We start from the raw sequence: 26,463 nt of genomic DNA on the forward strand, positions 1-26,463 counted from the left end.
TTGTATGGCATACTATTCACAATAACACGAAAGTTCCAAAATCGCAATCCGACTATAGGTTAAGATAAGGTTTTTATTTATTTATTTGGTTGGTCTGTGTTATGACCGCGAGTGCTTTGTTCCGTACAGATAACTATTTCGAGTTAAGTACTTTTACTAGACAAATTATGCGAATGCTTTGTTGAAGAGAAAAGTTTTAAGTCTAGATTTAAAATTATCGACTGTGTCTGATTCTCGGACATCGGTTGGTAAATCATTCCAGAGCTTAGGGGCTAAGTAGGAAAATGACCTTCCACTTTTAGACACTTTTGATAGTCTAGGGATAATCAAGAGACCAGAATTTTGCGACCGTAGTGTGCGTGATGGATTGTATTCTGATAGTAATTCTCTAAGATATGAGGGTGCTAGGCCATTTAAAGCTTTGTAGGTGATTAGTGATATTTTAAATTGTATGCGATATTTAACTGGTAGCCAGTGTAAAGATGCCAGAATTGGGCTTATGTGGTCATACTTTTTAGATCGAGTAAGTACCCTTGCGGAAGCGTTTTGAACTAGCTGAAGCTTGTTTACTTGATTTGCATGGCATCCCCCGAGTAGCGAGTTACAATAGTCTATTCTAGAGGTCATAAAAGCATGGATAAGCTTCTCTGCGTCAGATGTAGACAATATATGGCGTATTTTCGAGATATTTCTAAGATGGAAGAATGCTGTGCGGCAGACGTTGGCGATATGACTATCGAAGGATAAGTTGCTGTCGAACATCACACCTAAGTTCCTAACCGTGGAAGATGGCACCACAGTGCAGCCATCTATGTGCAACTTGTAATCTAACATATTATGTTTGTGGCGATTCGGTTCAATGGTGGGTGTCTCTGTCTTGTTGGAGTTCAGCTTAAGAAAGTTATGTGCCATCCAGTCACTAACATCGCTAAGGCAGTCTGTTAGCTTAGAAAGCGTGTGTGTTTCGCTGGGGTGTGAGGAGATGTAAAGCTGGGTATCATCCGCATAGCAGTGAAAACTTATGTTATGTTTCCTGATAATGTCTCCTAGAGGTAACATGTATAACGAGAACAGGATAGGACCTAAAACCGAACCCTGCGGTACACCGTATTTAACCAGGGAGTGATATGACTCTTCCTCGTTTACATAAACAAAGTGATAGCGATTGGTTAGATACGACCTAAACCAGGCTAGCGCCTGACCACTGATACCAACATAGTTTTCTAGTCTATTGAGTAAGATTGTATGATCTATTGTGTCAAAGGCTGCACTAAGGTCTAATAATATAAGAATTGAGATTTCACCACGATCGGATGTTAATAGGAGGTCATTTGTAACTCTAAGCAACGCTGTCTCTGTGCTATGGTGGGGCCTGAATCCTGATTGGAACTTTTCATATGTACTATTATTTGTCAAGAATGTGCGCAACTGGCTTGCCACTACCTTTTCTAATATTTTCGAAAGAAAAGGGAGATTTGAGATTGGTCTAAAGTTATTAAGCTCTCCCTGGTCAAGCTGCGTTTTTTTAATCAGCGGTTTAATAACTGCTAGTTTGAAAGCTGTTGGAACGTATCCTATTTCTAGCGATGAGTTAAAGATATTTAGAACCGGGGTTGACACTACAGGGAATACCTCTTTAAGCAGTTTTGTGGGAACGGGGTCTAATATACAGGATGATGATTTGGATGATGTAACTAGTCTAGAGAGCTCATCTATTGTAGTAGGTTTAAATGAATCAAGATGTTCGTATGGTAGTCTAGTGTTAAGTGAACTAACGGGTAGAGTGGTGGCTGCCTGGGTAGCTACGATGTTGTCCCTTATAGCCGTAATTTTGTTAGAAAAGAAGTTCATGAAGTCGTTACTATTGTGTTGAAGTTTACTATTGGTTTCTGTTTGTTCTTTATTTCTAGTCAGTTTTGCAACGGTGCTGAAGAGGAAACGAGGGTTATTATGATTCTCATTTATAAGCTTGCTAAGATAGGTAGATCTGGCGGTTTTAATAGCCTGTCTGTATTGTTTAACACTCTCTTTCCATGCTGCACGCCATACCTCTAACTTTGTGCTTCTATAATTTCTTTCCATTTTCCTAGTTGCCTTTTTGAGTGCTGCGGTGTGATGATCATACCATGGAGCTGGCGGTTTTTCTTTGATTCTCTTTTTTCGAATGGGAGCAACGGCATCCAATGTGTTAGAACAGACATTGTTTAGGTTTTCTATTACAATATCTAGATCGTCACAGTTATCTGCTGCATGTTTAATTTGGGACAGGTCTGGAAGAGTGCTAATAAATCTATCTTTAGTGGTGGAAATTATTGTTCTGGCTAATCTGTAGCATGTTGTGGATTGAGTGATCCTATCTAGAAGTACAGTGTATGACACAAGGTAATGGTCAGAAACTGCATCACTCTGAGGTGATATTTTGATGTCATTAATATTGAGCCTGAGTGACAGAATTAAGTCTAATGTGTGCTTACGAGTATGCGTTGGCCCTGTCACGTTTTGTCTAATATTGAGAGAATTTAGAACATCCATAAATGCACGTCCTAGTGCATCTTTTGGGTTATCCACATGAATATTAAAATCACCAACGATAAGAGCTTTATCTACAGTGACTACAAGCTCAGACAGGAAATCTGCTATTTCTTTAAGGAAATCTGCATGGTGGCCCGGAGGTCTATAGATTGTAGCTAAGGCAAAAGAGAGCTGTTTGTGGTTACGATCGGTTATTTCCATATTTAACAACATTAGTTCGAATGATTTAAATTTTACTTCAGATTTTTGGTTTACTTTAAAAATTTTGTTGTATATTGTAGCTACACCACCCCCTCTCCCCTTTAATCGAGGTTCGTGTTTATAATAATAGTCTTGTGGGGTGGATTCGTTTAAACTAATGTAGTCGTCTGCTTTAAGCCAGGTTTCTGTTAAACAGAGTGCATCTAAGTTTTGGTCTGTAACTATTTCATTGACAATAGGTTCTTTATTGGTAAGCGATCTAATGTTCAGAAGGCCGAATTTTAACATTCGAGGTTCATCTGTTAATGTATTGTTTTCTAATTTTATATTAATCAGATTTGTACCAGATGTGGCAAGCGGTGCTCTGTATTTATTTGTTCGGGGAACAGATACAGTTGAAATGTGTTGATATTCTGGTAAGATTGACTCGAAGTGCTGGGATATAAGTGATCTTGACATATCACGGCAGCTAACAGATGGACGGTTAAGCCGATCCGTCTGTTGCCTGACTTGTACCCTGGATAGTCAGACTGTATTCGAAGTAAGACTATTGGTCAGATTTATAGAGAGAATCGCACTTCCTTCCTGAGATGGATGGAGGCCATCTCTCTTTAGCAGGTCAGGTTTCCCCCGAAAATGCTTCCAATTGTCTATAAACCCTACGTTATGCTGAGGGCACCATTTTGACATCCAGTCGTGAAGAGACAATAATCTACTGTAAGTTTCATCCCCCCGGTAGGCGGGGAGGGGACTAGGGATGGGCATAATTAATCGACGATCGATAATTGATTGTTAAGAATTTCGTCGATAACGTTAATTTGTTATCAATTAATCGAATGCATTTTTTTTATCTAACTCCTGTTTCACAAATACTCCGTATGCAGTGCGTTTGCGTATGTGTGCGGCGAATCCGTCAAGCACCCGTTGCAGTGCGCTGCTGACCGCTTATTCTGCATATAAAACGTGCATGTGATTGACACTTTCTGTGAACACTTTTCCGCATAAACAATAGAACAAAGCATCATTTTTTTTCACAAAACAATATATTTTAGATATTATTTGACAGACTAGTAAGTGTGGATTAAGGATGTTTAAAATCTCTAGCCTGGTGGTCAGGATCTGAATGGCTCAAATCAGCAGTTTTGCAATGCTTTATTTATCTCCACATATATCATAAATAAAAATAAGCAGAGTAACTTTGCAAGTCTACCCTTCCACATTATATATTTCCTACTATGTATGTATATGATTTCCAAATAATAAACGAGAGTATTCAACGACAAAAAGCGTCTCATATGGAAATAAATCCTCACAATATTATTATTTCTCAAAACTTTGACAAAAATAAGCAACTGTATTCCTACAGTTATTCAAAGATGCACACATTATTCCGCATATAATTTGAATATTATATAAAAGTATTCATTTAACGGCACGTTTCATATGGCAAATAAATATCCTCACATTAACATAACAGCATAATGAAATGAATAAACAGACAATAAAACACGATTGAAATATAAATTGTATTATTATTACCGGAAAAAAGCAATATTGCTAAAATAATCTCTGAGGTAAATGCGTCAAAAACGCTGTTACCCACACAATAAGTCTAAATGAGCAATAACAGTGAAAAAAGCATTATTAGGCCATGTCTCAAAACTTTATATGACAAAATATATTTAAAAGAAATGTATACTTACAGTTGTTCAAAGATGCACACATTATTCCATATTACTCCCGTTTATGAGCACGTTTGTCTCTGGCCTCGCTCTGTTATGTAATAGATTGACAGGTGCGCATCTCGGTAATTACTACCTTAGGAAAATTAGCCATGATTTTATCATTGTGAAAATGTTTTTTTTTTTGCAGATTAAAAACGATTTGTATTTCCGCAATTTTACTACAAATATCATGGTTATGGTATATTGTGGAGTTGGAGAACATAGTAAATTTGTGTCTACTGTTGTTTTACAACAAATAAAAACTAAAAGACTATGTTATAATTAAACAATGGTGAAAGGGCTCACAAAACGCACGCTGTTTCACACATACTCTGTATGCGGAATAAGCCAAGTTAGCGCTGAGGTACCTGTGCATCCCGGTCAGTCTAATTCGGAGCAGCTGTTTTCGTCGGCGGCTGGACTGACGGTCACCATGGGTTGCGGTCGCGTCTGACCCCAAAACATGCTTTTATTTCTCAAAAAAAAATAGACTGGTGCAGAAGTTTTATGCGAGTTACTAAAGTTAGTTATTTTTCACGAGGCTTTAATGCCTAATTTGTTATAGCCTAATGTTAGGAAGGCTAATGTCTTGCACTTTCTTCTGGCTTGAATAATTTTGAGTTACATTTTGACAAAACCTTTCAGATCTAAGTATTATGTTTTTTGTTTAATTTAATGTTAAACATGAATCTGTTTTTTGTTTTTTTATTTATTTTGGAACTAATGAGGTCTCTGTTTAAGAACGCTGGCTCGAAGCTGCAGGTTCCGCTGCTTTAGAGCACCGCACATGCACGCACATATATGTTTGAAACATAGTTTAACTGTCTTACACAAGTTGATCTTGTAATAAAGGTCTCATCGAGGAAAAACACACTGTATATTTGTATTCATTGCATTTTTTACGTATAAAAGTTAAATAACAAATTTTATTACAAAAATATTAATGATTAATCGATAGTCGATCGTTAATTCTCCCGATGATCGACAAAGAAAACTTAATCGAATGCCCATCCCTAGAGGGGACCAGAGCATATTACATTGTCTGACATTGTTTTAGCGATTTCACATATCTCTTTAATATTATCTTTGGTGATCTCCGACTGGCGGAGTCTGGTGTCATTAGTGCCGGCGTGAATAACAATTTTAGAAAACTTACGCTTAGCATTAGCCAGCACTTTAAGTTTTGATCTAATGTCTGAAGACCTGGCTCCCGGTATACAATCGACTATGGTGGCTGGTGCCTCAATGTTCGCGTTCCTAAGTATCGAATCTCCAATGACCAAGGCACTTTTAACAGACGTCTCAGTCGGTGTATTGCTTAGAATATCGAACCTGTTTGAAATTACCAGGGGGGTCTTGGGTGGGCACCGGAAACGACTTTGCCGCCTGACAGTCACCCAGTTAGTCGGCCCCCTTGACTCAGATGATGGAACCGAGCTATGTGTATTACGTTTAACACTAGGCGCACCCGAAACAGTGTTTGTAGCATTAGCGGTATTAGCGTTTGTAGCATTAGCGGTATTAGCGTTTGTAGCATTAGCGGTATTAGCGTTTGTAGCATTAGCGGTATTAGCGTTTGTAGCATTAGCGGTATTGCTGTCATCAACTAGCGTTTGGATGCGCGCTTCTAGTTCTGCAATCTTCTCCGTCAGCCTTACTACTTCAATACACTTAGCACAAGTAAACCCCTCTGTGCTGATGGAAGAAGCTAAACTGTACATGTGGCAAGTAATGCAGGTTACAATAACAAGCGGAGTCTTACCGCTTTCATGTTGGGTGATGGCGTCTTCGGTCGCCTGGACGCGGTCCGTGAAGCTACATCGCGAGGGAAGCTCACTCGCAGCACGCCCCGATCGCCTGCGGACGTCTGTAGCCAGTGTGATGTGAGGCATGCTGAATCTGCGACGGCCGGGCAGCGGCTCCTCCACGGCTTCCCGATCGCTTTCATTCTGGGCGATGGCGTCTCCGTTCCCTCGAGCGCGGTCCGTGAAGCTGCACCGCGTAACGTTAGGGTGTTCGCTTTTTGCACTTCTCGGTCGCTTGTGGATGTCTGGAGCTTGGGTGAACTGGGCACTGTACGTCGCGTAGGATCTGCGATAACCGGGTATCAACTGCTCCACAGCTTCCCGCTCAGGTGAGGACAGGTCTGAATATCATACAGTGGATGAGTCCGCCATTAGATCGGCAAATTGGTAACTAAAACCGGCACCTGTTTGTTGATGCTAGCGGGCTATATGCTAACACTGAGTGTTTAGCAGTGAAAAATCGTTTCACGTGGTAGTACTGCTCAATAGTCGACACGGTAAAGTATTCTTGAGATAAACGAATATGTTATATTATATAAAAAGGAACAAGGTAGTCAGAAAATAGGATTTGGATGATAAACTCGACGGAGCTCTGATGCACGATGCTCACTGCTCACTCTCTCTCTCTCTCAGGTTCACGCCTCCCTCTCTCTCTCTCTCAGGTTCACGATGCATAGTGCTAGTATTCCTTTCATCCATGCGCAGCACAAAAGTCCGGCATCGTTCATGAATTCGAAGTACAGGCGGAGATAGCAGCTTTACCTAGATACTTCCTATGACAAGACCCCTGTTCTAAGATGGCGGCGGTTTTGACGCATGCTCCTATAAATAAAATTGAATTGAATATATTTTTTGAAAGTTTCTGGTTTTGATTCTCTTCCATGCAAAACATCAAAAGTTTCTATTTTTCGTTCCATGAACCGGTTCAAAGCCCTGAATAAAATTAAAATGAAGAAATTAAAATAAAACCTCTTACCATATGGACGTGTAGCCTTCAAGGGGGTTGTTGGATTTTTTCATGCACTTTTAATTTTTTTATTGAAAGTTACTTTTTCATATATTATTTGCATAGTATTATCATAATGATAATATAAATATATTGGCTGTATATAAATATATTGGGAGAAAGCTGTTATATGTGAAATCAGATAATGTGCACCCTTATATAGTCAAAATTGAATGACCCTCATTTCATAACACATCGATTCGACTGTACTGATTCTCCTGTGGAAGCATCGAATCTTCTACTACATCCTAACGGGTTTATCAGCATTATCTTTACTATCTTTATTATTTAGATAGATAGATAGATAGATAGATAGATAGATAGATAGATAGATAGATAGATAGATAGATAGATAGATAGATAGATAGATAGATAGATAGATAGATAGATAGATATTCTAATAAAGATACAGAGAAATAATTGCAATAATAACATTTATTAATTTTAGTCTGGGACTAGCCTAAGCCTTGTCTGTGAAACTGGGCAATTCATCTGCTAAAATGTGGTTACTGTACTAATAAAAGCATAGTTTATTTTCTTTATGGTGACAACTGTAAACAACAATGGATATGAAATGAGATTTGTGTCTTACTATGCTAAATATATTACTCGGATTGTAATACTAAATTGTTTTCTTCAGAACTGTATATTTCCTGTGTATGTGTAAAGGAATATATCCAGTGATATGCACAAGACTAGACAAAACATACAAAGGTAAAGATATATGTCCATGTATAACTATAGTATAGTAGTAATTAAGCGTTGATTGGAATAACTAAATTTGTATTTTAGTATGCTTGCCATCTCCTGTGTTTAAAAAATTGGCCCTGAGTCAAAAAAAAGTTTGCCGACCCCTGGTTTATGCTTATTAGCTAAGATCACCTGACATTCACAGTTTTTATGTTGTCTACATATTAACTTTTATTTTACACATTGTGATACTTATTTGTACATCTAGTTGTTGTCTGTATTTTTAGAGTAATAATATATGCTTATGAATGATTGTAAGTGATGTGAGCAGTATTAACCATCATTATTTGAACCAAGCTAAATTAGCTCAATCTTCAACACTGCTGATTTACAATGACTAAATGAAACACTCAGATATCAGACAATCCAAGAAATATAAATCTCCACCAAAATCTTAAGTCCAATGTGGGCATGTTAGTTGTTTGACCAAAATGTGAATTTGCTGTGGAATGGATTAAACTAATGAAAAACACGCACATTGATAGAGTGACATGAAAACGTTCCTGTCAAACCTTACATTAGGAGTAAACTGGTTGTAACTAACAGTAATTTATTTACTGCATATTGTCTACAGTATTTAAACAAAATCTGTAGGAATGTGAAAATAAATATTTATTTATTAGAACCATCGATGGTCCTGAGGACTTGAAAATAGATTTCCGCTTTTTTACATCTTAGTGACAAAAATTCCATATTTTCCTAAATTTTGTGTAAAGTATTATCCAACATCATGTAGAAGTTTGTAACAGCTATACATTCAAATATACAAATTTAAGATATAAATCAGTATAAAATGTTAAAATATGTATAATATTTAACATAATATTCTTTATATAGTTAAATGTGTTAAGAAACTTGTATAACAAGTTGCATAACTTAACTTAGCAGAGCCGATCATCTCTACGCAGGGTACGCAAGCTGTGTAGGGCCCCAAACCACTAGAGGGCCCCCTTGCTCTTAACTTCATGCTGCGCTGCAACAGACCAGCGGGTGAGTGACATCATTGTGTCAGGAGAGCCATTCAAAAGCATAACAAGCAGTATGATCTCACAATACTTTTAAAACAGTACCTTTAATTCCAATTGTCAGTCGGTCAGTGCAGCTCTGCATGCAGTGATGCGCCTATCAACATCCCGGAGCAGAAAAGACAAAAAGTGCCATGAAGGTGAAGTAAAAAGATTAAGCACACATTAATAGACAATGGATTTATTACACTCAGTACAAAACCCTAGATTCAGTCCAGTGTGATTTTAGAAATGCTTGTATGCATTAATAATTAAACACTTTCATACGTGTTAAATAAATAAACACATTCATTCATACACGATGTTGTGTGACTCATGTTAGCATTTTTTAAAAATGCACATTCAATCTAAAGTTTACATATTTAAAGAATTATTGATTTTATTGATTTATTTTTTTAAGCAAATTGGAAAATTTGTTGTTTGTTAAAGGTTTTCTGACAGCTAATTTTATTTTTTTATTCAGCATTTTCTGTAGTAAATGGGATGCTATAGACAAGATTGTCCAGTAGAGGGCAGCATGGGATTGCATGTGTAACCTTTCCTTTTGATGCAATGGAGTAGAGAGTAGTGTTGCTCCAGTGTCAGTCTGTTGTTCCTGAGCATGGTGTCGAGATGCAATTTGTCTGCTCTGCACCTGTTAATAAAGATTCAAGTTAATCTATCTCCATGTCTCCACATTAATGATTCACCTAAGGGACATTTTCAATTTGTTTCCCTGATGTTCTACATCTCTTATTCATGAATATCAGTCATGTGACCTTCTACATCATTCCAGTTGCCTGCCGCCATCTTGAGTACCTACCGAGTACCAGTAGGCTACTGACAAACCAGGCTTGTGCACAATTCAGAATTTCATAATTGGCCTCCATTCAATTCATGAATTGGAATTTGAATTGAATTGACTCCGCCCTACAGGAAGTTGAATTTGAATTGGAATTGGAATGACAGGAAGTGGAATTAAATTCATGGCCATTCAAAGAAATTCCACAAACAAAACAGAAAGAATCTCACATACATTCAGTGTTAGGAAAGTTACTTTGGAAAATAGTTTGGAAACCATTTTAAATACTTGGTTAAAGTAAAACATTCTGGAAAATTAAGTCATGTTCCATCGTGTTACACAAAATTACAATTACAAAAAAATCAAAAAAGTTTTGAACATTAATTGCTGGGGGAAAACATGTTCTGTTAATGTAATCTGTTCAAGTAGTTCAAACTAATATAATTTATAGATTATGTAATGCAATCATATCTGACATATACTGAAAGCTTTATTTTTAACACTTTACTTTCTTTATAATATGTATGTGAATTTCTTTGAATTTCTGTTGAATTGCAATTCTGCTTCCTTTAATTCAAATTCGAATTGTAATTCTAGATCCTGTTTTTGACATCAATTCAAATTCAATTCAAATTCAAGAATTAAATTGGAATTTAGGAGTCATTCTCAATTCAATTCTGAATTGTGCACAAACCTGTGACAAACATTGGCTAGCTTGCTACGATTTATGGATTTCTCATCTTTTACTGTCTACGAGTCTTATGGATACAGGAAAATGGCTACGAAAGAAAACATTTCGCATCTAAACTGTTATGAAAAGAAACGCTACTTTAAAAAATATCTTGGTTAGGGTGTGATGCCTACTCAATCTCTGATGCGTTCTTCCAGCCGCTGTCCGCTGCTACTGAACTACCATTATTTTTACAACACCAAGAATTCACGACAACATGAAACTTTGCTCGAAGTATCAGCTGGATCTCTACACATGAACGTGAGCACCGAGAACATTGTTTGTGCACACACAGTCCACCAAAAGAAAGGCCCCGAACAACTGACTTTGGCCGTTTCTGTGTCCGCTCGCATCTTTGCCAGACATAAAGGAGCAATTTCCAAATGCGAATGAATGAATCTCATATGAGGTTTCTTGTTTAACTAGAAGGTCAATATTGTTTTTTACTTGCGACAAAACATTAAATTATCCATGCATTTATATGGAACTATCCTTTGGAGCTATCCATCTTTACTCTCCTCCCTCCTTACGTTGCATTCGGAGATAGATACATCTTGACTGGCGAGCGGACACCAAAACAACCAAAGTCAGTTGTTCAAAACCTTCTTTTTAGTAAACTTTGGGTACACAAACAATGTTCTCAATGCTCGAGTTCATGTGTAAAGACACAGGTAATACTGAGAAGCAAGGTGTCATGTTGTGTCGAGCCTTCTTAGTGTTGCAAAAATTGCGATTTTAATGCTCACAACATATTGAAGGCATAACTTCTAGTTCTTTTGCAACCACTTCAGGTACTTAAAATGGTGAAGACACGTTTGAGATGTGAGTGATGTCAGCTGATATTCATGAATAGAATAAATTTGGCAATATTCCTTGTTTTTTCTAAGTATTAACGTAACAGATTAAGGGCTTTTCAGAAAACACGTGTCAATGTTATAATTAGGATTCTGATGAGTGTCACAGTAATGTTTAAGAGACCCATGTCAGGAAACAAACAGACCGTCCATCTGTTAGCTGCCTTGACATGTCAAGAAGGGAACGCTCTGTCCATACCATGCAACTGATTCGAAAAATAGTACCTATGAAAAGTTCCAGTCAGGATTCAGGCCCCACCATAGCACAGAGACAGCACTGCTTAGAGTTACAAATGACCTTCTTTAATATTTTAACATGGTGGAATCTCAATTCTTATATTCTAGACCAGGGTTCCCCAAATCTTACCCTGGGGGGCCGGAGCACTACAGAGTTTAGATCCAACCCTAATCAAACTTACCCACCTGTGATTTTCTAATGATCATGAAGACCTTGCTTAGCTTGCTCATGTGTGTTTGATTAGGGTTGGAGCTAAACTCTGCAGTGCTCCGGCCCTCCAGGGTAAGATTTGGGGAACCCTGTTCTAGACGTTAGCGCAGCCTTTGACACAATAGATCACACAATTTTACTTAATAGACTAGAAAACTATGTTGGCATCATTGGCGTTACCCTGGTTTAGATTTTATTTAACCAACCGCTATTACTTTGTTTATGTAAATGAGGAAAAGTCATGTCACTCCCAGGTTAAATATGGTCTACCGCAGGGATCAATTCTAGGCCCTATCCTTTTCTCATTATATAATGTACCTCTAGGGGACATTATAAGGATAAGGACATATAACATAAGTTTACACTGATATGCAGTAGGGGTGTGACGAGATTTCATGCGACGAGATCTCACTAGATTAAATGTGTCTCGGGACATTCATTATGTCACAAGATTTTTGTTTTTTTTAGATTAGATTAGATTAGATTAGATTAGATTCTTTATTGTCCCCAGAGGGATAATTGTTTTCACACAGTCAGGTTGTCCAGGACAGCATACATTACAACTAATACACCCTTATACAGCAGATGACAAATAAACCCTTATTCCCACTTATACAACAGATAACAAAAAAAAAAAACATCCTCAAACATATAGTCAAGAAAAACATGTGGAAAACATAGACATCTAGACAAGAAAAACATGACATGGGCAATATACAGTGATACCAGTGAAATCTACATATTCTTATTTAGTGCTATGATAGCTGTAGAGACAAAACTTTTTTTGAAATGGGCCTTTTTCCAGTTCATTACCTTATATCTGCGGCCAGATTTCTCATGGAGGAGAAATGCTGGCCGTTTCTCAAATAAAAGACTGCATCCTTCGGAGGTCGTATTTGTAGACTACTTTTACGTCATAAAGACGTAATAAAGACGAGAATATTAACAATTATAAAGTTTACTAATTATTTAGTTAATCGCAAGTAATGCTCAGTTAATTATCTGAAATAAACCTTGATAACGTATGCAGCCTCCATATGCGACCTCGGGAGGATGCAGCTTTCTGTTTGAACCATTTACAGTGCATGCATTATATTCTGTCTTTAACTGCATTTGCTTTTTTGTTTGGGTTTCCAATAATGTTCGTTTGGGAACTCGTATGAAGTCTGAGACACGTTGTGTTTGTCTGTCGATCAGTGTCAGATGTGAAGTCTCAGCAGATTAAACCCTTACTCAGAGTTTACATGATTTAATGTCTGCATGTTCTAGCTCTAAAATGACAGTGACTATCATTTCTATTTTAAAGAAATGGACGCATATATTAAATATTTAAATGGATTTAAACATTGTTTGGCTAAAATAAGCGTTTCTCTGTCTAAAGTGAAAGTGAAGATAGCATCCGCAAAGTGTCTCGTCACACCCCTACTATGCAGATGATACCCAGCTTTAAATCTTCTCACATCCTAGTGAAACCCACCAGTTTTTTAAGCTAACAGATTGTATTAGTGAGATCAGTGACTGGATGGCAAATTACTTCCTTATGCTAATACATTGCGCTTTACACACGACACGGGTTTTTACGAGCATCACGTTTTTTTACGAGCACCACATTTTTTATGCGTGAGGAGACGCTAGTACTCGCACACATAGACGCCATATGCGATGTGTTTTTAAAGTTCATACTCGCTTACAGAAACGCATTAAAACTTTGTTAAAAAACAGAAGCTAGACGATCAGTCGATGGGCATCTGAAAACAGTCATCTGAAAACAGATTTTTATAAAACTAATAACTGCAGATGTTTATCTGAGATGTTCTGAATTTAGTTTATGTACATGAAAGTTTATCTGAATGTAGTGCTATCAGTGATATGTACCATCAGTTATGTATGTAAACTTGTGTGGTATTTCTGTGGACCATTTATGCTAACAGCTGTTTATAACTCTCTTACAGGTCTGCATCCCTCTCATCAGTACAAAACTATGAAGTGGAAAAACATATTCACACCTTCTGGCATTTAGTAATGGTAAAATGAGCCACAAGAAGTTTACAGCTCTGTTGTGTATCAGTTTCTTAGTTTATAAGTTAAGTTTTTGAATAGGGTTTGTTTTCAAATAAACTGAAAATGTCCCACTGATGTTCATTTCTGTTTTATTGTTAACTTCTTAATAAACCACAACAAACATGTATACATTTCTTTTGTCCTCATATTCTTTACTGTAGTTCCCCCTCACGTTCCTGCCTAAAGGCTCATTATGCAGCTCATTATGCAGCTCATTATGCAGCTCATTATGCAAGTCTTTTGTTTCCTCAGCTGTCAATCACTTCCGTCACTTCCGCCGCACTGAGAGAGAGACGAGGACTCGCAAGCCCGGAGCACCGTTGCGCTTATCAGCTAAATCCTATTTTTTCTATCTTATTCTTATCTATATAATATAACGGTAACACTTTATTTTAAGGTGTCCTTAATACAGAGTAATTACCTCATTAAGTACTTAGTAGTAGACGGTGTAATTACATGCAACTAAATGTACTTAATATATAACTAAGTTATGAAACAGCATGTACTTACAGATGTTATTATGCACATGTAATAAGCTGCAACTGTTACACATATGTAACAAGTCGAGAATGTTACAAAGCTAACTACTGGTGTAATAAAAGGTCTTGTTACATATGTGTTACAATGTAATCATATTGAAAGTACTTTGTGTAGTACTGTGTAACAACAAGTACCTACATATGTTACTAGTTACATAGTTCACAGTTTAAATACATGCATTAGCTTCATAATTACATTTAAATTACATAATATTACACAGGGATAAGCTACGTAAAATAAAGTGTATCAAAAGTGTACTTAAGTGTACTTCATGTGTATCTACCTACCTTATCCATCTGTAACGTAGTTTGAATCAACTCACTAGTTCACAGTTTAATTACATGCATTAGCTTCTTAATTACATTTAAATTACATAATATTACACGGGGATAAGCTGCGCTAAATAAAGTGTATCTAGAGTGTACTTAAGTGTACTTCATGTGTATCTACATACCTTATCTATCTGTAACGTAGTTTGAATCAACTCACTAGTTCACAGTTTAATTACATGAATTCGCGTCTTAATTATATTTAAATAACATACTATTACACAGGGATAAGCTACATAAAATAAAGTGTATCTAGAGTGTATCAGAGCGACGCGATCTCATTCATTTCAATGGAAACCGGGTGACTGCAGCACGAGCGAAATTGACTAGTGACTGTCGACCCCAAAAACGAGCGTTTAAAGACACAAAAGTGGAAACAGGCAACTTTTCATAGTACTTCTATAAGTGTGACTGCGTCCACTAGGGGAAAACGTAGTCGGCGATCCACTTTTTTTCTCCTTAAAGGGGACATTCCATGAAAATCAGAAAATCAGAAAAATAGCAACCCTGTAACTTTGTTTTGGTAAGGCTCTCTCTGCAAGCATGTGAATAAATAGGTCATGCGGATTTCGCTCCCCCCATGATGCAGGTAAGGGCTCTTATTATAATGATACCGCCCCTTCAACTGCGCTATCCAACCATGACGCTACCTCGAGTGCGAGGTGGGTTTTATGGCTCAACAGTTTATAAAAAATTATTTGTTTTTTGGCTTGTTAGCTGTACATATTGTCACACAGCAGCTTTTAGGCATTATTCTGTTTTTTGTTATAAGCCAGAAATGACAAGGAGGCGGCCTCTCGCAATACAAAGTCAATGGAGACGGTTGGATTGCTTTCCCCCCCGGTGGGCGTGGTTTTCAGGTTATGACGCGCTGCGCTCTGTCTCTATGGATGGCACTCATTTGTTTATGACAACCAGATTGAAACGCCTCATTGAAAGAGACGGGCGACACACAGCGATAACATCGCTGTCTGTCTGAATGTGGCTTTAGCTTATAGCTAACGTTACTGTCAGCCTGTTATATCGACAAATTAATGCGCGATTGTTTTGTTAAATATATTGATGTTTGTATATGTGGAACTAGTTAAATAAAAGATATGGAAACGGAAGACACCCCATTTAAATTTTGAGTGTTTATATATAAATTATTATTCAGAAGAATAAGAACATGATAAAAAGGTAAATTGCCTGAACTGAATTTCTTAAAGTACTTCAGGGACACCCTTATCATTGTAAAAGAGTTCTGCAGTAGCAATCAGTGATGCGCGGGTCAATGTATAAACAACCCGCACCCGACCGATGTTTTCATCTAACACGCCCGCAACTCGGACCGCAAAGAAAAAAATGTAGATATTATACCCGACCCGCTTCCTGGCCCGCATTTCTTAAAGTAGTAATTGTTTAATAATTGCAGGGTCCGGGACTTCTCAGGTTTTGACTGTCTGTGTTCCGGTACCTATTTGCATGTGCATCCCCCACCTCACGTATAAAACAACAAAACATAATATACTATGCCTATATTAAAATTAAAATATATAAAAAATATATTATGCACATTTTTAAGTTGCACATCGTTTATAGTTTTCTTAAGTGGGATTCGGATGTGAAAAGCGCTGCATAATGTACGTGCCTTTAGTCTAACCATTAAAACTTAACTAAATTAAAAAATAAGAGGTGATATATAGCTTTAGCCTACATAAATGCTTATTGCTTTAATATCGCGAGTTCCTCTTCAGCTTTTCTTGCTGTTATGTTTATAATAGTTCATTGTTCAGAGTTCATATTGATGATCTTACAGTCCATTTAAAAATTTTCTTACAAACTGACTCTATTCGTCAGAAAAACACAATTTAATTTTTTTCCTTTACCTGCCGTCGCTGTTCTCTGTGCGTGTCCTCTGTCAAAGTAGCCTATTAAAATTAATATGAAGTTGATTTTTAAAAGTCGTAAGCACACCGCAAATCAAACGTGCTGCTACATTATGCTCTAAATGCGCGTGTAAATTTAATTTCTGGGCACTGCGAGGCTGATTTTTGAAAAGTAAGTGATATAGGCTACTCACTGCATGTTTTGACATTCGGCAGCATATGCATTAATGAGATGCACGGTGTTGCTTTTAATGTTCTTTTTAATTCATATTCACAAAACCTAACAACAAAACATTGATTATAATTACGAGACAAATTATTTGAAAGAAATTCGTTTTAAAGTAGCCAACAAAACTTAAATTAAACTCGTAATAAGCTAATTAAATTTAAACAAAACAACATTACAACAATATTTAAACCCAAAAATACTCAAACATTAACATAAAACAGACATTAGGATACATGTTAAACGCTGATGACTCACAATTGTATATCCCATTAAAATCCAATGCCTCTTTACAGCCCCTATTAAATTGCCTTGACAGCATTAAGACATGGATGATAAATAACTTTCTCCAAATGAACCGTGACAAAACTGAGGTCATTATTTTTGGTCCACAAAAAAATCGCACCGGTCTGAGAAATAATTTGGGCCCTTATTCATCTTATGTAAAGCCCTCAGTAAAAAATTTGGGGGTCATCTTTGATTCTGAGCTCAATTTTGAGAAACAAATTAGTACTGTTGTCAAGAACAGTTTTTATCAATTACGAACTATCTCCAAATTGAAACCAACGCTAAACTTTAAGGATCTAGAAAAGGTAATACATGTATTTATCTCATCTCGATTAGATTACTGTAATTCTCTTTATGTTGGTCTTCCACACTCCTCTTTAAATCGTCTACAGTTAGTTCAAAATGCAGCCGCTAGGCTCTTGTCAGGTAAGAAAAAGTTTGATCACATATCGCCAGTGCTAGCCTCTCTACACTGGCTTCCAGTTAATTTTAGAATACAGTTTAAAGTTCTTTTAACTGTTTTTAAAGCTCTTAACGGTAAAACACCCGATTATATTGCAGAAATCATTCACCCTTACACAGCACCCAGATCTCTTAGGTCCAACGATCTATCTCTTCTCTGTGTCCCTCGCTCAAGGCTTAAATCTAAAGGGGATAGAGCTTTTGCTACGGTTGCGCCCGTTCTCTGGAACCAGCTTCCACTCAGTATAAAAAACGCATCATTTATTGGGGTTTTTAAAAAACAACTTAAAACTCATCTCTATCGTAAGGCCTTTCCTGCTGAGTCTTAATTATTTTTTTTTTTCTCTTTCTTTCTGCTTTCATGGTTTTATTTTACTTATTATGAAGTGCTTTTTTATTATTTATTGTGTATTGACTTCCTGTTAGGTATCTGTACAGCACTTTGGTCAGCTAGAGCTGAATTTAAATGTGCTTTATAAATAAACTTACTACTTACTTACTTTAAAATAATCTGTAGTTTGTTGGTAGATGTTTATTGGGCAAAACCTCCGTTGCAAACCTCTATTTACCAGAATAAATCATTTTTACTTTGAAATTGATGCGTTGTCACGTTAAAATCAGCTGTTCGTTTAGGTTCCGTCTATGTTCATTTACACTGCAGCACAACCCCGGATTTCTCAAACTAAAACAGGGTCTGCAGCGTTTACGAATGACTCTGTTTATAAGGTTCGACTGTTCCAGTTGTTTTAAACTTCTTAATGATTCCTTTGACTGTAAATACGGGCAAGTTAAGGTGAGTGGCTATTTTCTTGTAGCCATTGGCTGACTTATGAAGGTCGACACACATCTGCCTTACTTGAATGGTGTGTTCTATTGTCTTTGCCATGATGACAAATGGGTAAGAGAATTAGACCTCTTTATCACGTCATATTTATACTCCAGGGAAACAGGAAGTCATGAATTACTAATTAAAACTTCCTAGATACCCTGACCAACTTTAGCAACTACAGAAAAATATATTTAAAACATTTGTTTTATTATTTTTTATAGGAATTGTTAGGGGTGCCAATAATTGTGGAACAGGTGATTTTATAATATTTTTTTTTTTCCTAATTTGTGGACTTTTAAAAAATTATTATTAACTAAAGGGTATATTTTTCAAAATGTTTCTGTTAGAGATTATGCTTCTGCAAAAAAAAGAAAGAATTAATTTGATCGCTTTTAACTTTTTTTTAATCTTAAACAGGGGGGCCAATAATTGTGGAGGGCACTGTAACAAGTTAAAGGTGTCTTTGAATGGTTGTCATTAGTGTTTAACATTTTGAGTGAGTTTTGAACAACAAAACTGTATTTTAAGTACTCGTGAATGTAACACGTAACTGTCTTGAAAGTTCCTTTCAAAAACAAAGATTGCTATTTCACACAGAGAAAAAAAATGCAATTATGTTGTAACTTGAATTTTAATGGTAAACAACTATTTGAGAGTAACGTGAGTTCAGTAATGCACACAGAGTTCGCGGGTGTCCACCATTTTGTTTAAAGTGAATGTTGCCATGGTGATAGTGTTAATAATTGAAATGTAAATGAGATCATATGTTTGTGTATGAAACAAGAGTAAGGAAATATGACATAAAATAACTCATATGATGTTGAGGTGGTTTTGAGCATATAATTAGTGCTTAAATAGACAATTTATGGTTTCTAAAAGAATGTTTAAGAGACAAAAGATAATCTAATGTGAAATGATAATCTAATGTGTGTAACAGATGGCTCGGAGTCAGATCGAGGCCAATGGGCATCTGGATCATAGCAGCTCTAAAATTGTGACTTTAGATAACCCTTTCTCCTGATAACACAATCACCCAGATCTCTATCACCTATCAAGGTTGTAAAATGGGCAACAATTAGAACAAATGCAGTCTTCAAAGGAGGTTCAAAGGAATTCCACCAGAGAAACCTGAGAGCCGATCGAATGACAATCGCCAGAGACACAGCAGGGGGGGCAAGGACTATATGTCTCTGATAAAACCACGTTTAAAGATCACAATGAGCTGTTTAAATGTATTTTTTTTTATATCCCTTTACTGCATGATCATGTATATGTGATGTAACTGTGTGTTAACACTTTAGTTAGATTTTGTTCACTGTAGCATGGTTCATATCTTAGATATGAAATTATTATTCAACGTGATCTTAAACCCATGTCTTGTCTAGTATCAAATTAATCTACTTGGTGACGCTTTGGAATGCGGATCCGGTGTTGATGAGTGGCTGCACAGGAACAAATCAGTAATGCAGTATTAACAATCTAGGAACTACTGTTAACTAACAAGAAACTCTGATTAACAAATTGGTAAGTAATAGCACACAGATGAATGTGGTAGTTCACTATTAACTAATCAATAACTACTATTTGTTCATACTTCCCAAAGAACTACTGAGAAGTTTTATAATTCATGCAAACTAAACGACAACTAATACCAATGGCTAACACTACATTAACACGTTTACTACTTTACTTTACTTTATTATTAAACAAATACACAAGACTGTTTACATTATCAATAGGTAATAGCAGACTTGTTCTCATTTAAAGACTACTGGAACTTATAGATTCGTCAACCATCTAAATGCCATATATACATACAGTGTGTGCAAAAGACTACCTAGTCTCACAAAGTTTCGTGATATAGTCACGTATTTTTTTATTCTTTTTTTTCGTGATATTATCACAAATTTCCGCATTTTTTCGTGATCCTATAACGAGTTCCTGTTTTTGTGTGATTATCACGTATTGGTTACTCAACTGCTTTTTCCTATTTTTAATGCATTGTCGCTTCGGTATTGGTTGCGCCTAGTAGGCGTGGTTATGCTGAAGTATCGAGACTCGCATGCTCGGAGAGAAATAACGCGCAATCCGCTGTGGCAATGGAGGAAGGTACATGTGCTGTCTTTCTAAAGTTTGTAATATCACAGATTGATGGCATAACCGGTGAATAAATAAAAGAGTGATGAGCGAAGAGTAGTTTTCGGGTTGGTTTGACTATAGGTGGTGTATGATTGCATCTGAGTTTGCGGATGTATGACGAGTCCAATGATGTGCCTCAATAAAGATTGTAAGTCACTCTTGCTTATTATTCAGTCTTATCTTATTATCTGAAGTATTGTCGGGTATATTGTTGTAAGTATTTATTCAGATTGGATAACATAGCTGCAATGTTATATATATTTATACATCAGATGCGTGTCTCACATGTTTAACCTTTTAAGAGCAATATTATAAATAGTAGGGGTGGCACGGTTCATGAAAAAAATCCGAACCGTTCGGTTCGCTTGTCTCGGTTCGGATTGCGTGTGTGTCGTACGGTTCAACGGTTCATGGCATGCGCAATGTATGTAGCCTCGTGCCCTGTATGTGACCTCAGATAGCGTGTTCCCCTTTCGCGAATAGCGCGAAAGAAGAGGTGACTGCTGTGGAGAGTGAGTGCTGCCGGTCATGTTACGTGTAGAAATGGCAAGAGGGAGAGAAAAAGAAGTCTGCACGCAGTTGGAGGATGCGCCAGCGTCGTATTAGTTTGGTGTGTGGAAACATTTTTTATTTCATGTTACCTATGATGACAGCGGAAATAAAACAATAGATACAGCCACACGCGACAGCCTTCTCTCCGACCATTTATCTAATCTGAGGTAATGAACACTGTTTTACGTCTTTTCGTATTGATAAAACGAAAGCGGCTGATTTCCGCATAGTTTCATTTTGCTAGCGTGTGAAAGTTGCGCGATCTTATTTCATAAACTGCCCCTTAAAGTAACAGTTAATCAAGACAGAAATCGTCAAAAGTGGACAAAAGAGACGGATTTAAATATTACAGGTGTAAACGTTATGTTTCTCTCTCGTTCATATTCTCTCTGCAGTATTTAAGCAGCCTCTCAGTGATAAATCTTAAAGCGACACTAAAGTTGGCATTTTGATAAATGCAAGTTATCTTTGTGTGCTACAAATGCACACAAAGTTCATGTAGATGGCAATACACATTCTCTTTTTTGCCAAATAAATGAAAAGCATGTTGAAATCATCAATGTCTTCCCTCTCGCTGTGTCAAAATCTCGCCTGGCTTTCCTCAGGGATGTTCCCAATAATGTGCTTAAAGTCAAATTCAGTTTGTGCATGATTACATGATATAACTTTTTTTAATACTGTATCCTAAATTATGGATAATTAATACATTAATAAGATAATAAATTTCTGGAGTGTTAAAAAAAATAACAACAAGAACCGTACTGAACCGAGAACCGTGACCATAGAACCGTGATACGAACCGAACCGAGGGTTTTGTGAACCGTGCCACCCCTAATAATTATGTATGTTGCTAAAAAAATTTAAAATGGTTAAATGCTAAAAGTAGTTGATCAGATAGAAAGAGCTTGAAAAAAGCTTTTAAATGAGACCAAGATCATATTATGGGTTCAAGAATAACAAAATACTGGTAATTTGAAACTCGAAAATCATCACTTTATTTTGTCCCATGTTTTCCATTAAAATTCTAGAAAATGTGTGACTGAATCATGAAAATTTTAAAATTTTTGCTATAACTTTTTACATTTTTGAGATTTTGACCTGAATCTTTCAGGATAAGCTGTTTGATATATCCTACATATTCTACTTGTGAAAAGTCAGATATATAATAAAACAAACCACTAATTACACTAAATAACACTCTTTATTCAGTCTATATATACAGACATCTACTACATGGCTATACGGCTGCTTTCCATTCTTTACCATTCAAGCAGATTTTGGTAGAGGTAAAACCACCTGTGGTAGTCGTTCAAATTTATTAAAATTTCGTTCACTTGTAGTTTAGCAATTATGTCTTTACAATGTCTTTACAATTTCAAGAATGTCTTTACTCAACTTCAGCAAAAACAACGACGATTTTACAAACAACAGACTTTGGCGAGCTCGCACGGCCAGTAGTTAAACATGAAAGGTGGTGACTGAAAACGAAAAGGTACCTATGCTTCTTCCGGTGATGTTAACGATAAAAACTCAGAAATTTCGCCATCAACAAACCAACAGAGCCTTTACTTTCCACATCACCGCGCACCGCCTGAGGAAATCTTGAGTTTCGTTGAACGGAACCAAAAAGTCAGCCGCGACAGCGGAGTTAGCAACATACCTATTATAAAGTAACGATTCTCTTACAAATGGCGCTTTATCTGTTTTATTCTAGAAACACATTACACACACACACCGACATACGTCACGAGCAACAACAGAATATCATCGCAATGAACTCCAATCCCTTCATTTACAAAGCAACGCGTCTGAGGTACACCTATTCAACTCTACACGTGAGGATTTCCGGATTTCCACCATACTGAGGAGCATCTCTATTTCAACTCAACGGGTTACATCAAGTAGACATTCCCTGAAACTATTGGGACTTTGCTATTAATCATTGATCTTGCTTTTCATTATTCATTACCAGATCTCCAATTAATATTTTTTTATCTAACTTTGTTATTTCTGTATTATTATGCAGGATTACACTTTGTTTTGTTCATTTATCTGAATGCTTTATTATGCTCAATGATTCATATTTTAAATACACTGATACACTTGAGAAATTGTACATTGTGACTCTGGCTCTTTACTGTCTTCGTGGTCCCTGGGCATTGGTTATTTGCCCTAAGGTGATTATTACCGGAATATTAAGTAGTGCATTGTACAGTCTGCCAAACACATATATATTTTTTGATAATAATTTTATAATCACTGTTTTATGTATGATTTGAATCAGTGTTCTAAAGTGAAGATCACTGTAACACACTAGCAATTACTTTAGAATGATGTAGTAACACTTGAGTCATTACTAGGGGGTTACCATGATCTTCACTTTAGAATACTGATCCCAAAAATTAGTAATTACTTTAGAATGATGTAGTAACACTTGAGTCATTACTAGCGGGTTACCATGATCTTCACTTTAGAATACTGATCCCAAAAAATAGTAATTACTTTAGAATGATGTAGTAACACTTGAGTCATTACTAGCGGGTTACCATGATCTTCACTTTAGAATACTGATCCCAAAAAATAGTAATTACTTTAGAATGATGTAGTAACACTTGAGTCATTACTAGCGGGTTACCGTTATTCATATAGTAGTTAATGGAAAGCTAATCTTAAAGTGGATAATCTTAACCATTCACAGACTATTCACATATTAGCTTGAAGCCATACATAAAACATATTTTTTGACAGGTAAGAAAAAAAATCACTGTATAGGCATTTGGATGGTTGATGAATCTATAAGTTCTAGTAGTCGTTCAATGATTCAATGAGAACAAGTCTGCTTTTACCTATTGATAATGATAAAATAAACAGTTTTGTGTATTAGTTTACAGTAGTAAATGTGTTAATGTTGTGTTAGTCATTTGTCCTATATTAGTTATCGTTTAGTTTTGCGTGAATTATGAAACTTCTCAGTAGTTCTTTAGGAAGTATGAAAAAATAGTAGTTACTGATAAGTTAATAGTGAACTACCACATTCATCTGTGTGCTATTACTTACCAGTTCGTTAATCAGAGTTTTGTGTTAGTTAACAGTAGTTACTAGATTAATATTGTTTAATTACTCATTTGTTCCTGTGCAGTTATTCATTAATAATGGATCCGTATTCTAAAGTGTTACCATCTACTTTTTATTTCCTAATCATTGCTATGCATCATATTACCATAAACCGCATCAATGTCATTTAATATTGATTTGAAGAGTTATGGAAACAAACTTTTATCATTATGCAATTACGCAAATGTGATGTCTGAAAGAACAAAGGCTTGTTTCCCGCGCGATCGAACACTTCGCACATTGGTCATTCACCTAAAATGGGCTGGGCGCGTGAAAGGTCAAAACGGCCTATCGCCCAAGCCATCATCGCTCAGTTTGCTCAGTTGCTCAGTAGCTCAGTAAGTCGCCCAGCGGCTCAGGAGCGCTCAGTTACTCAGGTAACCCGTCAGCGCAGTTTGGAAACTCGCTGAGACTCACCCAGAGTCCCTTGGATTCATCATCTTTTCTCTGAGCCCTGTCTCTTCGGGACAGTCTTTCCTGGCTTTGCGCTAGAGTTCGGAAAACCACGCGGACCAATCCGCCCTACGAAACAACTTAAAGGACTCCTTCATCTTACACGAACACACCTGGATTCTCTCTCTCTCTCCTTGCTTGCACCGCGCGCATCAGAAACTTCGCACCGCATCACAAAGAGCCAAATGCAAGTATAAACTTGTTTTACTCGCTGATGTTTAAGCTTTACCCCTTATAAAAATCAAGGCGCTCCTTAGAGATTTCCGATGGTTTGTGCAGATGTTAAGCAATAGTGCTATTGACAATCTTTTACTCTCTCTCTAGCTTTTTCAGTCTTTTCTTTCTCATCTATGTTTTATGTTATTGTATGTGTGTATGTTTAGTTAGTCGTTATGTGTACTTTGTTTTATAGTTAATAAACCGGTTTTGCATTTTCACAATTGAATTGTTTCTGTGTTCAATGCTCATAAATTAAAGTCACTATTTCTGCCTTTTGATCCAGCTACACGCTGCGAGTAGCACTATATCAATGAGAAGGTTCATTTCAAAGGCCATGAAATTAATATTTCTTAGACGTTAATATACGATTATGGATATATGTCTTCGGTGGACGAACATATTAATTAATTGTTGTACCATGTGAAGGAGTTTTCCCCTCCCCTCCCATAGAGTTGGTTCGGTCCATAGCACGTCTTTTCCAAAACTTTTCTCCAGTAGGCTGGGCCGGCCCTACCGTAACAATACCCGTCTGAGACAAGCGTGCCGCACAAGCCCTGAAAAGTGAAGCCAAAACGTCTCGATCGCCCCCCAGTGACTGGTCCCAGTATAGGTCATAAAGCCCGCCTCCCCATGTTATTCAATGGGACTTGAGACCAACTAAACAATTTTATTACACTTCAATTATCTTTTTTCCAAAGCTGGTTTCTGTCATTTACTGTAGTTTTTATCACGCTGATGTTAATTCAAATGTTTGTTTTTAAAATAGGTTTGTGTTTAGTTAGTTATTTAATGATATAAAAACGGTGGTGTCACGTCATGATTGACAGCTGTGATATCGTGTGATATGCGCATTCTACGAGAGCGAGGGCGGGTTTTGAGCCATTGGAGGAGGATGCTGCCAAAATGTGCCAAACGTACAGATTTATTTTCAAGAGGACAAACAAAAGTGACAACAGGTAACTTAAAAGCCTAGTAATGGTTAACATTAGCAACGTAATTATTCGGCTAATACCTTTTTCAAACTATTTACAAGCCAACATTTTTTTAGTTAAAATATAGCCTTTTGTGTATAGGCTACATGCGAGACTTTGCAAATATTATGCAAGTAGCTTCTGAGCAGCAGATAAGCCAGTTCCCCACTGAAAACGAGGAGGCAATGAGTAAACAATATGAATTAAAGTTATTTAACCCTCAGGTTGTGTTCAGAACCCTATAACACCTTTTGTGTTCCCAGTCAAAAATGACCAGCCTAAAAAAAGCTTATAAATCACTTTTTATGCTATATATTTACCCAATATTGGATTCAATATTTTTTGTCAAACTGTTTTCTTTTTTAATTAGGACTGGGTTTTATATTTCTATTTGCACCTGATTAATCATAGGTCTCATAGTATTAGCAATGCTAATAATGTATCAACCTTTCCTTGGGGAATAGACTCTAAAAAGGGCTGGGTTATTTTTGACCCATAATGGGTAAATAATGGACAGAACACACTGCTGGGTTAAAATTGACCCAATGGGTTGTTT

The sequence above is a fragment of the Misgurnus anguillicaudatus genome, chromosome 16 (assembly GCF_027580225.2).
Source record: "Misgurnus anguillicaudatus chromosome 16, ASM2758022v2, whole genome shotgun sequence".
NCBI lineage: Eukaryota > Metazoa > Chordata > Actinopteri > Cypriniformes > Cobitidae > Misgurnus > Misgurnus anguillicaudatus.